The following is a 14,483-nucleotide window of genomic DNA, read 5'->3' as shown; positions in this document are numbered from 1 at the left end:
TATATAAATTACAAGAAAATAATGAGGGCAAAGTAAAATGGGAGTTTAGGGAAGGAGGTAGAGGGAAAAACTAAGGGAGGAGGATTGATGGACAGTTAGGATTCTAATGATTAATAGTAATGTCTCAGACGTCTCTTATTAAGTTAAGTCATAGTTCTTCATCTATGTTGAAATTTCAAATAATACCTTTTGGATATTAACGACAGCCTAATGGCTTTAGAAATAGGTACGTGGACTGTCACGTACATACGAGCGTATGGATGTCACGTTTCATGTGCTGTGCATATTGTTTTTTTGAACGTTTCGACATTCACTAGATTGCAAGTAACGCAACATAACCCGTTTTGTTAATCGCCGACAGTGTCAAGGGAACTCGAATGTTAGTTTGGCGAGATAGGAGATAGCTGATTACCAAACGTCGGAGAAACTACATAACCAGCATACAGAGTATACGGAGATACCTCGCTTATTCCTGCTTCGATCAAGCCGGTCTATAACAAGGACGCAAATTGAAGTTATAGGCTCTAAGGCAGCGGTCGGGAAACTTTTTTTTTTTTTAATTACACACAGTAACATTCAGCCAGTAGTTACACAAGTGTGACATTCACCAATTCTATCCATTATTGACAACCACACTTATCAAATTCTTGAAGTTCTATATATATATGAACCAATTTAGAAACCTTGTTCTTAAATCACAAGAACATCACTAGAGACATCTATTGGTGAGATGCAAAGAAGCTTTTTTACTAAGCAGAAACTCTTATATTAATTAACTCTTTTATTTGAGATGTCAAAAAATAATATGAAAAATGACTCCCATGATTGGAGATAATCCAGATTTGTGAACAAGTACTCGTATATGGAGGACGCACTCAAAATGTTGTAAACTTTATCTACATATTACGAATCACCTCATGGAATATTTAGTTTGGGTTAAATTCAATTCAATTTATTTATTTCAATTAATATATACATTACAAACTATAAAAAAATTCATCGTATGCATTAAAATAATATATATGCAAGAACTATTGCTAAAGGTGTAGAAGAATCCCGCTTCGGAAAACTCCTTCAGACACATGGAACATATCAATATCCAATGAGATATTGTTCAACATAGCGGTAGCTATGCCGCACAAAACGAAGAAAGCGGTTTCGTTTAGACTGGAGTGTTACAACCGGACTATGCGAGGTATGTCCATATCTACTATTTCTCTATATATGCATAATGTACAAAATATAATCCAACTTCGTTGAGCTCTGAGAATGGCAAACAAATCAGTGCCTTTGTGGTCCAGTTAGTGCAATTGGCGAGTACAAGGTTCGAGCAGACGACTCACATGCACCACAAAGAAAAATCCTGTTCTCATGTATATTCTCTATACTTATCTGACCAACATGAATATTGTTATTATAACGTAAGAATAAGGCTTATATGACAAAACTCGATGCACACAACAAACTTTTTATTTTATTTATTTAGTATGGTTACTAAAGTTTTTTATTTAATATGGTTTAAAGAAATTCTAGATATCGCCCACTCCTTTCAACAACGTCATATATCAAAAATCGTCAATTTTCAGTTGTACATGTTTTCGGAATGCCCAGAAAATGTACTATATCCCAGCGAAAGCGGCATATTTTTAACTTAATATTTACCCGCTACAGGGCAGAAAGTGTTGTTTTTGCATTGTAAAAGGTACATTTTTTTTTAAATATGCTAAATATTTTTCAAATGGAGAAAAACATTCAGGTTTTACCTTAAAAGATCTGTTGCACAGTAAAAACTTCATTATGTGGCTTTATATTTATTTTTAATAGATTTTACTATATTTTTAAACTTTAAAAACGATCTCCCGAAAAATCAAGTTTTTTTATATATGACGCTGTTGAAAGGAGTGAGCGATATAGTCTTTAATATCAGATTAATATAATAGGTTCCACTGGAGTTAGCAGTGTTGCACTCTCAGCAGCGATGTTATTCCCCACAATCGATACTGCGATGATAAAGATAAAATACAATCTATTTCAGCGAGATAGGGAAAAACCTTCTCTGTGAAATATCAGAGATCATTTCAATCATAAATGTATCTTATCACGAAAATGTGATGTATATCTAATGATAATGTTGATGGAGTGAGATTAAACAGATGTGTTTTGGTGTTTACTGACTGAAAATTATAAAATGGATCATTCTCATGATGTGCTATTATTGGCTAATAAATTAACATAAAAAACATAAGACTATCGGTAACATTTTTATAGAAATATGTAGAGAAGTAAGGAGATATGAAGGTTTAAACATTAGATATTTTATTAAAACGAAAAACGGACACCGCTAAACGTCATCAAATTTTACGTCATCGGGTGTGTTATGGGGCGTATCCCTTTATGTATCTGCTTTATATAGCTGTAATAGCAGTAGTGTGGATTCGTTTCTGTGACGTCATTCATTACCAACTTACGAAAAAATAGTTTTTTACGAAAGCGAATTTTGCAAAGTTAGCGGACTAACTTTAACATCAACATAAAGTCGGAAGCGAAATGGACTTTGAAAAGAATGGCCTATGAATAGACACAATCCAGCAAAGCTCAATTATCGAATTGGATAGCTATATAGCTAATATATATGCATATATCACTCACTCCTTTAAAGAACCTCATAAATCAAAGAACTTCATTTTTCAGGAGATCGTTTTTAAAGTTTAAAAATATAGTAAAATGTATTAAAAATAAATACAAAGGCACAAATTGAACTTTTTACTGTGCAACAGATCTTTTTAGGTAAAACCTGAAGGTTTTTTCTCAATTTGAAAAATATTTATGTAGTAAATTTAAAAAAATAATTAAACAATTCCTTTTCTTCAAATGCAAAAACAACACTTTCTGCCCTGAAGCGGGTAAAAAATTAAGTTAAAAATATGCCGCTTCTGGTGGGATATAGTACATTTTCTGGGTATTTCGAAAACATGCACAACTGAAAATTGACGATTTAGATATATGACGTTGTTGAAAGGAGTGAGCGATTTGTTAGATGTTAATTACATAAGTTTGTTTCGATTTATAATTTGCTTAGATTGTTTATTGAAGAGACAGATTTAAGCTTCTTTTTCTTGTAGACGTATACTCATGTAGTACATACATACTTGCTAACTTTTTAATTTTTACTTTTTCATCTTTTTCATCTTTTTTATTTTTTAAGTTTTTAATTTTATTTATATTTTTTTCTTATTTATTGTTTTCTGTTAGTCAAGTATTTTGTATTGTTTTTGTATTTTATATTAACACTTTTATTCTAGTTCTAATTCTTATAATATCTATTGTATTCTTGCCAATGCGTTTACTATGACCTAAATTATATTGTATACCAACACACAGGCCATGCCTTTGTGGGATTTTTTTTTGTACCTATTTATATTTAATATACATATTTTGTATTTGTATTTATATTATCTTGTATAAAGCAAAATAATTTAAAATAAAGAAAGAAAGAAAAACCTCTGGCAGTCAAACGTTTTTAACTCTAAACGAGCAGTTCTCAAACTTTTTTGACGACAGAACCCTTTTGAAACTGATATATAAACTGAGGTATAGTTGACAAAAATTGATGAGGCAATAGGACATAAAAATGTATCGGATTCTGTGGTGTCTTATTTAGAAAATAAAGCAAGACGTTTAAGACAAATAAATGAGCTATGTGACAAATATTGATTGATAATAAATATCAAGATATTAAATCCATTGTGTCTTTTGTTTAATTGTCTTTAATCTTTTGTATTGTTCTTAGGGATCAATCCTATTCATTTTATTATGAGCTATACACATCCACTACCATTTTTAAGACATACAAACTAAATATGTATGTTATAAATCCATTTGCATAAAAGGTGAGGAGAATTTTCTAAGGCAACTAATAAATATTAAAAAAAAAAACAGATATTTTATTATGACACGTTGTTTATTCTCGGACAAAACAATAGTAAAAAAGTCAGATTGCCAGGTTTTATTTGTCGCATCTGGCACATCTTAGGTTTATTAGGGTCCCATAGCCATCGAACCCACGTTTGACACATTAAAAATATTTAGTAAGGACGATAATAAATACTTTAAGTATTTTTAAAAACAGAATTTCAGTAGAAAAAATCAATCTTTTAATTTAAAAAGAAAATAAAAGTATTTAAAAAAATGGAATTCATAACATTTTGAGTGTGTCCAAATACTTGTTCAGAAATCTGGGTTTTCTCCACTTAAGAGTTATTTTAAATTTTTTTTTACAACAAAGATGAAGAAGAATATGGAAGTCTAGAAAAATAACTGGTATAATTATAGACTACATAAATATTTAAAATCATGTTTATAGGCGTTACCTAATGTATAAAAATAATCCGGAGTTCGGATCTTACACACATCAGATGGCTGTTGTGAACTCATATGTGTGTCACGAGATTGGTCATATATCTAGGAGTTCCAAAAATTTGAGTAGTGTGGTTGTCAATCATGGGTAGAATGATGAATGTTAAATTTATTTAAAAAATACATGATCATTTAACCAGCCTATAGACAGGTCATTAGCCCTGTACATACCCAGATTTCCATATTCTCTTTCATCTATGCTGAGATGTCAAAAAAAATAATCAGAAATCTATTTTTTTTAAACTTCTTATTTTCACTTTTATGGTTACAAGCAAATTCTAAAGCTAGAAAAACATTAATCATTTTTTTGGCCATACACGCAAACACAGAATTCAATCAACGGCCGTCGCCGGAGAGGTTACACATCCCTTCACGCTTGATTTAGGCGGGCGCTGTGGCGTAGTTGGGTAGACGCTCGACTGCGAAGCTGGCGTTGCGGGTTCGATTCCCGCCAATTGCAAAATGAATTTAAAAAATGTATTTTCAATTGGTCTGGGTGTTCGTGATGTATTCTTCACATTTACCTTCCCTATCCTTACTATCCTACCTGCAGACAAGCATCTAAAATAGACGCTTTGCGGGTTATTCTTTTTTTTTTTAAAGTCTATTGGATATTTTTTTTGTGTTTTTAGAATAGATATGGAAAAAAAATGTTTTAACTCCATCTTAAAAAAACTCATTTCTTTTCAAAACCTTATAAATATTTCGAAAAATAAACTTACTTTTTTCAATTTTTTTTCAATTTTTTTTTAAGTCGCGACTTAACGAATACAGAGTCTTGAGACATAAGTCCATTTAAAAATGTTATGTAAGCTGATTGACCTTTTAATTCTCCATATATGCAAATGTCTGATTCAATAGAAAGTTCATTGTACTGCAAAAAAACAACAACGGAATCTTAACGTTAATTATAATATTTTTTAAATAAATTATTTAAAAACTTGTATTACTGTATTTCAGTAAACTATTAAAGTCAGTAACCTGTTTCAATATGTATACATTACTCTTATACAAATTATGTTTATGGACTTCAAATCTATTAATTGTTTCGCGAATTCAACTTTAATACTTTCAAACCAAATCGTCCGCCTCCGTAGTTCAATGGTCAGCACGCTTGGCTACGGTACTGGATGTTAAGGGTTCGATTCCCAGAGGGGGGTCAAATAAATATAAGTGATTTATTCTGGTACCCGAAGCGGAGGGTTGATCATCTTTCCGTTTTGTATTAACGATAAAGATAACACTGCGTTTATACGATGCAGTGCCTTTTGCACCATCGGGTGCGGATAAGGATTTGAAGAAGGAGACTATGTACACACACATGTGTGTACATAGTCTCCTTCTTCAATTCCTACATATATATATATATATATATATATATATATATATATATATATATATATATATATATATATATATATATATATATATATATAATTTATAACAAAGTTAATGCCGAATACTTAAATACTTGCAAGTGATGGCATTTTAATACTTGAAAGCGGTCAGGTAAGCAGTCGAAATAATCAGCGGGCATGTATGAGCAGATGAATAAATGTAGAAGAGGCGAAGGTTTGTTTGTAGTAAGTTAGTTTTGAAAGTGATCAGGCCAGGAGTCGGAATAATCGGTGGGTATGTATGCGTCTCCGCATGAACGTGGAAGTGGCGAAGAAGGTTTGCAAAGACATATTGGTGTGGCGTTCTATTCTATCTGCTTACCCCTGCAAGAGAGCGGCGTGATTTTTATTGGAAAGAATATTATTATTTAAGTTTTTATTTTGGCATTTCTGATGTGTTTTTCGATGTTTTTGGATAATTCTAAGTTTGTGTTTACAACATTCTTGGTGCCTTCAAGTCTAGGAGATTTAAAAATATGAAACGCGCCGATATACCACTGGTCTTTATTATAATGATCGATAATAAAACCTGACATTGGACATTGAATGCCATTAATTCAATTTATTATACGTCATTAGTCGATACAATAATAATATACAATAATAAATAAGTATGGAACATTCATATCTTCGTTTTCCTCTCCTTCTTTCCTGAAAGCGAACAATCCTTTGATATATTAAAAAAAAAGTATTTGGATATTTTACAGAACAGTTACATATATATACATTTACATTTATTCATTTATTTATTTATTTATTTATTTATTTATTTATTTACGGCATTACTGCTTTTTACAAAAAATAACATAGAAATCAGAAATTAAGATATATTACATGGAAAATAATAAAAAAAGATAAAAAAATAAAAATAGTGAAAAAAGAAAAATTAAGTACAAGTACTAAAAAAAATACAAACTTGGTGAAATTTTTTCTTTTAAAAAAATGTACAAATTAGGGAAGCTTATTTTATAATAATCATCATAAAATTCATAGCAAGAGATCCAAAAAGTCTCTATAAATGTTTACATTACATTGATTTTCACATTAGTGAGAAACAAAAAACAGGTATTTGTAACATTTCATTTACAAAATTTTACATATGTAATTTAATATAAATACCTGGAAGAGGGACGGGAGGGAGGAAATAGGGGAAAAGGAAAAGATCAAAGATTAAGCCAAGGAAAAATTACGTGAATATTGGGACACACCACGATATGAATATTGACTTACTATGTACACGATATAAAGTTTCGCGGGTAAAAAAAGTATTTCCACTTAATTCTTACAAGCTAAACATACCAGTGTTGTCAGGCGGTTTTTTCATCAACCCCGACCCTAATTAGTATACTTATTAGGGTCGTATACTAGTCACCAGTAACCTAATCACATGTAACTTAATCACTAGTAACGTAATCACAAGTAACCCAATCACAAGTAACTGCAAACCCAATTCCAATTTGTACATTTTTTTGGCGTCTCGCGCTCTACCAAAAGTAAGCAAATAGAAAGCTTACAAGCGTCTCCCGCTCTCTACCAACAGTATGTAAAAGACGCTTTTAAGGTCCGGTACCTATTCGGCTGTCCAAACTCAAAACATAGTAAGGGACATTTTTTTGTAGTACTTTTTTTTAGCATTTTTGGTTTAAGTAGATTCTACTTAGTCCAAAAATGTAAAAAAAAACGTACTACAAAAAAATGTCCCTTACTGTGTTTTAAGTTTGGACAGCCGTATTCGTTAAGTCGCAACTTAATTTTCTCTAAATCCAGGTAACATTTTACGTATTTATATCTTAAAACACCGTTTTTGTATTGAAAACACGTTTTTTTCATCGAAATAATTTTACCGATTTGTAAAGAAAAAAGTTATTGAAAGGTAAGGAATTTTAAAAAAAATCATAAAAATATTTTTTCTTTATATATTCTAAAAACAAGAGAAAATGTTCAATATACATTCTTTAAAATATCGGGAGTGAAAAGACATGTGACCTCTCCGGTGGTCGCCCGGCGAATGAACGCTGTGTTTGCGAATATCCGCTTGAGCATTTCCCGCAAACAATATGACGTAGGTTTGTGATTGCGAATTTTGACGTCAGCAAAACAATTTTAGCTTACATTGACTGTTATTTATTGATTTTGCATTAACTTTGTGAAATAAAATGATGATTTAAAAATAAAAATAAAACACTTGTATTATACTACGTTTGAGTTTATCACCACTAGTTTAGAGAACCGCAGATGTTCTCATCAACAGGTGAAAATATAAACTGTTTAAATGTTATTAAAAAAATATATATATGAGGCGAATTTAGTTGAAAGTAGGACCAGAGGAAGACCAGGGAAAACTTGGGACGTTGAAGTATTTCAAATATTTGAAAATGGTCAGGTTAGGAGTCGGAACAATCGGCGGGTACGCATGAGATGCACGAATGTGGAAGAGGCGAAGAATCTTAGCAAAAAAAAAAAAAAGCGTGGGGTGGGGTTCTATTTTCTTTGCCTACCCCTACAGGAGCGAATAACAAACGTAGAATTAGACTTCCAAACCCTCTAGTACCAGTTTATTTATATATTATATATATATTAAATATATACAATATATATGGTTGACAGCATTAGTAATTTGAGAAAAAAATCGTCATAAATAAATAAGAAGTTTGCATCTGTTTGTCGTGATGTTATATTACGTTATGTTATGAAATACGTCATATAATAAAAAAATACATAATAAAAATGGGGGAAAATACAAATGATTTATCGAATAAAATTAAAATAAGTACTTACCCGCCTAATAAAACACAATGCAAAGCGAATTAGGACGTTCTATTTTCAAATAAAAGCTGTCAATATTATGATATCCTCCCGCGCAAAACGCCACAATATTGATCAAAAGCAAATGTCAAACTATTTATAAATTTATATACCTTTCTTTGTGAGCTTGTTGTCAGTCCCACAAAACGTTCGGAAAATTCGTGTTCCTTCGCTGCTATTTCACGTATATAATCTAATATTCACAAACGTACAATTTTATTGATATACATATGTATGTTACTCCACGCACTATCTTCGGCGCGACCAGCCGACGCGATGTTCACAACACCACTGACTGACGACGAACACTGAACTAAACTGATTTGTAACATGTACGATATATATTTATTACGCATATAAGGCGATTTAGACGCTGATAAAATGTATTCATATTATACTAAACGTGATTACAAGATTTAGAACGAATAAACAAACAATAATAAAAAATCTTTGACCGATATGAAACTACACTTCGAAATTTGTTTGAAAATGGCGGAAAACGCTAGCTGTCAAAACCTTTATGGTTTATTTTATTTTCCGCTTTTTTTTCATTTTTCGCTTTGATTTTTGTCGTTGGTTTGTTGACTCATTTATTAAAACCTTTATTGCTTATTTTACTGTTCGTTTTTTTTCGTTGTATTAATTTCGCTATTTTTTTGTCGTTGGCTTTTTGACCCACTTTATTATTTACCTGTAATTATTTCTCGAGGATTCAAGTATTGTAATATTTCATTAATTGATTCAGCAGTCGCTTTGTGGTTATATGTATCCATTTTTAATTAAAGTTTTACCACATTTCTTAAAATCTATTGTGACACGTGTTTCGATGCATTACGCTTCATACGGTGTTCGAACACGTGTCACGATGGTTTCTAAGAAATATTGGTATTTACCGAGTAAAACTTGAATTAAAAAAGGTTGTAATATTATAACATATTTTTAAGACCCTGCTGAAATAAATAAAAACAGATTTCAGTAATTTTTTTCAGGTTTTCAAAAATTTTCAAGATTCAAAAAATGTAACATATTCTTTGATTACTCCTTTTTTTCCATTTTCGGGTTACCAGTGATATATTGAGAGTTATTTACATGCCCACAAGGTGATCAATGCTGCGCTTCAGGTTCCAGTCCGAGGTAATATTAAATACATTGAAAAATCATTAACATTTCTATTAAGTTTGCCTACGTTGTAATTATTTGTTCATTAATAAAATAATAAATAAATAAAACCCTTATCCGCACCCAATGGTGCATAGGGCACTGCGTCATATAAACGCAGTGTTATCTTGATCGTTTACACATTAAGGAAAGGTGATCAGCCTTCCGCTTCAGGTACCAGTCTAGGGTAATATTGAATAAATATTACAGTGAAAAAATCACTTATATTTATTTTATCCCCCTTGGGAATCGAACCCGGGACCTCCAGAACGGTAGCCGAGCGCGCTGGAGGCGGACATGAATGAATAATTTATGGTCTATCATATTTTATAATTAAGAATTCAATTAATTTGACATTGGCAAATGCATTGTATTACATGTGCAACGCCATTCTATATTTAAAAATATATATATATATATATATATATATATATATATATATATATATATATATATATATATATATATATATATATATATATATATATATATATATATATATATATATATATATATATATATATATATATATATATTAACCTCCGTCCTATATTAACACAAATTACTATATTAACCTCTGCCGATTTCATTTTTTGACAACTTGTAATTTGTATAAAGGATTCACGAACCGATTAATTATTATTTACCTACAAACTGCTGAACAAAGTTGCCACACGAACATGCGTTTTACTAAAGTAAAATTCCTCAGGTGGCGATTCAAGGACGCGTCACGTTTATTAGGCACATTTCGTTATATGAGAGAGAAGCTAGATATAATAGAACAAAAGAGAAAGAGAGCAATACATTCCGATGCCACGGGAGCGAAAGAGAGCGACGTATACGCAACGATACAAAGGAATGGAATAAGATAGTGTCGCGTACGTGAGTCTTGTAGATGTACACGCCAGACGCCATATATGAACTTTTGAGGTACCGTAAAGTGGGTATACATTGCACCAAAATACTGCATTTTTTCAAAAAATTGTCTATTCAGATCAGGTTTTTTACTTTTTCTGAGGTTTCAACTATTGCAATGTAATAACATATATACCTGTAACATGTCTGATACATTTTAAAATTTTTATGTATTTTGCCTGTATTTTTTTTTAATATTTATATTTTGGTGCAAAGTATCCCGGGGTAAAGTACAACTTTGCACCATGATATTGTCTCTACACTTTTCGTACTAGAATCCAAATTGATGCAAAGTAAAGGCTATCCTACAAGTTTCGTTGCACCTTATGAAGGGTTTTGGCTCACATTTCGCTAAATGCAGATTATAATATTGTATAATTATGGAAAAATAAGACACTTGATAGAAGAATTTTTTTAAAAATATTTAAAAAATCTAACACAAATGTTTTTTTCTTCCAATACTGAAGGTTTAAAATTATATAAAATAAAAGGTGGATATTAAAACATATCGTACTACATAGGTAATAGGAATTAAAATGAAATTAGGTCTAAATATGGTCAAGTTCCGGGACGGTAAAGAAACCTCTTTGATTGCATTTTCGTTTATTTTATGGAACCCACTACATCCTTCCAAGAATATTGAAGAAAGTCATCCTTCATCGGCCACTTCCACGATTTGAGACTCTCCTGCATGGATTTAACAGCTCTGTCCTTCTTTATTTCCAAAATCTGTCCCGGAAATTTTTTTCCTTCATAATGAAATACGAAATATTCTCCCACCTTCTTTTTTACTGGTCCTAATGACACTGAAGGACAAATACGATAACTGGTTTCAGTCATCGTTTTTGTTCATCTCCCTCTTCCTCAAAGCTTCCGTGTGAACTATTATCAGTTAACACTAGATATGCTGGAAGTTTCGATGCGGAAGGTGGGATCATTGATGTAGTTGGTTCAGGTAGCATTTGTGTCTCGTCAATGTTCATTTCGACATTTGGATCGTGAGCAATGCTCTAACCTGGTTCTATCGGTTTTGTTTTCCTGCGTTTTAAGACTAAATTCTTTGGGTTGAATCTGTTTTCTTCCAAAAACTGTTGAAAACTCTGGCGCACGTCATCGTCATATGCTTTTAATGGCAACCGATTAAGCAACTGATTAGTTTTAGCAACAGTCAAGGTTTTATGTCTTTGCAAAAATGATCTTATCCATTCAGAGCCTGGTACGTTGTTCTTTAATATTCGTACTCTTCTGCCAAATCTATCCAAATAGGCTATTAGAATATAGCGAAGGTTAAAAACACTCACTAAGAAACCGTACTCACTCATGTCTACTATGCAGTTTACGAAGGATTGCTCTTCGCCCATGTCACATATCGGAGATTTTCCCACAGGTTTTGTGTGCTGACCTTTGAGCTTATAGTTAATCGTCCTTCTGGGGATATTAAAAATTTCTTCAGCCTTTCTTTGACTGATTGTACCATTTCGAATGGCCTCCTAACACTGTTCCACTCTCTTCGGTGTAAAATCGCAGTATCGTCTGGCATAAGGCCGCTGTTTGTGTGTTCTTGACATTTTTGAAAAAAATATACCATCAGGAATTAAGTAAGTACACAAAACCTATAGATATTAAGCAAAAACGTCAAGTTGTATTAGCCGTTTTAAGACTTTTGATCAAATTAATTAACTATGGCCCTTTGTGGATACTTTGCACCCGGTGCAATGTTACCCCAAATGTGGTCAATACAAGTCAGTTCTTAAAAAAATATTATTTTTACATAAACTTGACAACGTAACCAAAAAATACAGCATCTGAGAAAAGCAGGGCCTACCTACCTACGATTTAGAGACCACTAACTTGTTGTTACTTGTTTCAGTATACTGATTACACTAGATTTTTTCGGGCATAATTTTCAGACAGAAAACATTCTTTACGTTCGGACAGGAAAAACGCATTGAAGCAATAGCGACCGACTGGTACTTCTATAAACTAAAAAGTAGATTGAAGTGCCATCTATCAGAAACAAAAGAAAGTAGAATGAAAAATGACATGTATCAGAGATGACCAGCTCCACAATTTCTTTACAGAAGGTGGTGCAAAGTATCACCCATGGTGCAAAGTATACCCACTTTACGGTACCACGCAAAATGTAAGTAATGCATATTTATAATTGTCTTTTGTGATTATTTACGTTTTGGTTTGTGTCCCGAGAATTCTTCTTCTTCTTTTAACCCTTATCCACACCCGATGGTGCATAGGGCACTGCATCGTATTGGCGCAGTGTTACTTTGATCGTTTTTTATATGAAGGTAAGGTGATCACTCCTGCGGTTCAAGGACCAGTCCAGGATAATTTTAAATAAATATTAGAGTGCAAAACTAGTCATTTTATTTTCATCCCCCCGGGAATCGAACCCGGGACCTCCAGCACAGTAGTTAAAACATGCTAACTACGGAGGCGGACAAACTAAATATACCATTTTGACATCGCAACATAGCTGTAGAAGAATATGAAAGTCTGGGTATTTACAGGGCTTAAGACCTGTACCTGTACTCCAGGTGTTATGTATATTTACCGTACCATCTCTGAGGAGGCGGCGTTGGTGCTGGCTTCTTCTCCGCCCATAGACTTACTGGCGCTTGAACGCAAAGCTGTCTATGACCTAGGTAAGGGACCAGGTAAGGAGCACAAGAGACTGACGCTGTCGAAGTGGCAGGATCGCTGGAGCTCGGCATCTAAGGGACGCTGGACGAACAGGCTTGTCAGCCAACTCGAGCCTTGGTGTTCGAGGAAGCATGGCTGCCTGAACTACCGGCTCACACAGGTGCTGAGTGGACACGGTTGTTTCGGTGCCTACTTACATCGTATAGGCAAAGAAGCAACTGCAGCATGCTGGCACTGCGACTCAGCAAATGATGACGCAGAGCATACGCTGCTGTCGTGTCCTGCATGGGCGGACCACAGGGGGTCACTAATGACCACCATTGGGGTCGATCGCCTAAGCTTGGACATGGTAGTGCCGTCAATGCTCCAAAATGACAATACGTGGCGGGCATGGGACGCCTTTGCCTCAACCGTGATCGGACTGAAGGAGGATGCCGAGCGTGAGAGGAGGAGGCGGAACATGACCGCACAAGTAGATGTAGATCAGTAGATTGACAATGCCACACTCTGAAGTAATGCCTAACGGCGGTTCCGGAGTGTGGTAGATGCTTGCACGGGAGAGGTTTTTAGTGGGTAGGCCCTCAGCAGGGAGATTCCCACACTGCCAGTCTTGTGACCCGGATGTCACCTGGCGTCTTATAAAAGATTTTCCTCTTCCCACGCAAAACAAAAAAAAAAAAAAAAAAAAAAAGGTGTTATGTATATTTACATCTCAACGTCGATGAAGAAGAGTATGAAAGTCCGTCATAGGCTGATCCAAGTGATCCTTTGCATACTCATAACATTCACCGTTCTACCCATGAGTGTGGTTGTCAATCACGTGTACAGTTGTGAATGTTACGCGGTGTTATAAAGGTGATCACTTGAACCAGCCTATGACAGCCTTCCATATTTTTCTTTATCTACATACGTTGGGATGCCAACGAAAAATTGAATTCGTAATATTTGCTCGGTAATAATATTATGTGTACAATAAAAATTGTAATTACAATTTTATCGAAGGATGATAAATTATTAATAAATGTGCAATGGATGACGCAATCAGATGAGCTAGTACACATGCGAGTTTAATATTAATCAAGTATGTAATTAATTACTATCTCTTTAGCAGGTCATCTGGGCCAAATAACCATT

At 33.3% G+C, this 14,483-nt stretch overlaps 1 protein-coding gene across 1 annotated transcript in view; it reads right to left on the bottom strand.

Annotated features, from left to right (window-relative positions):
* LOC148299604 (1-acyl-sn-glycerol-3-phosphate acyltransferase alpha-like) overlaps positions 1-8,933 on the bottom strand; it is a 30,232-nt gene extending 21,299 nt beyond the window's left edge. The window contains exon 1 of the mRNA XM_088275917.1: positions 8,732-8,933. The gene's annotated coding sequence lies outside the window, so the exon portion shown is untranslated. The remainder of the gene's footprint in view (positions 1-8,731) is intronic.
* Positions 8,934-14,483: the final 5,550 nt, after the last annotated feature.

Source organism: Brachycentrus maculatus, unplaced genomic scaffold (assembly GCF_059751285.1).
Source record: "Brachycentrus maculatus isolate JH-2025_06_01 unplaced genomic scaffold, ASM5975128v1 h1tg001056l, whole genome shotgun sequence".
Taxonomy (NCBI): domain Eukaryota; kingdom Metazoa; phylum Arthropoda; class Insecta; order Trichoptera; family Brachycentridae; genus Brachycentrus; species Brachycentrus maculatus.
This window is presented reverse-complemented; position numbering and strand designations above follow the sequence as displayed.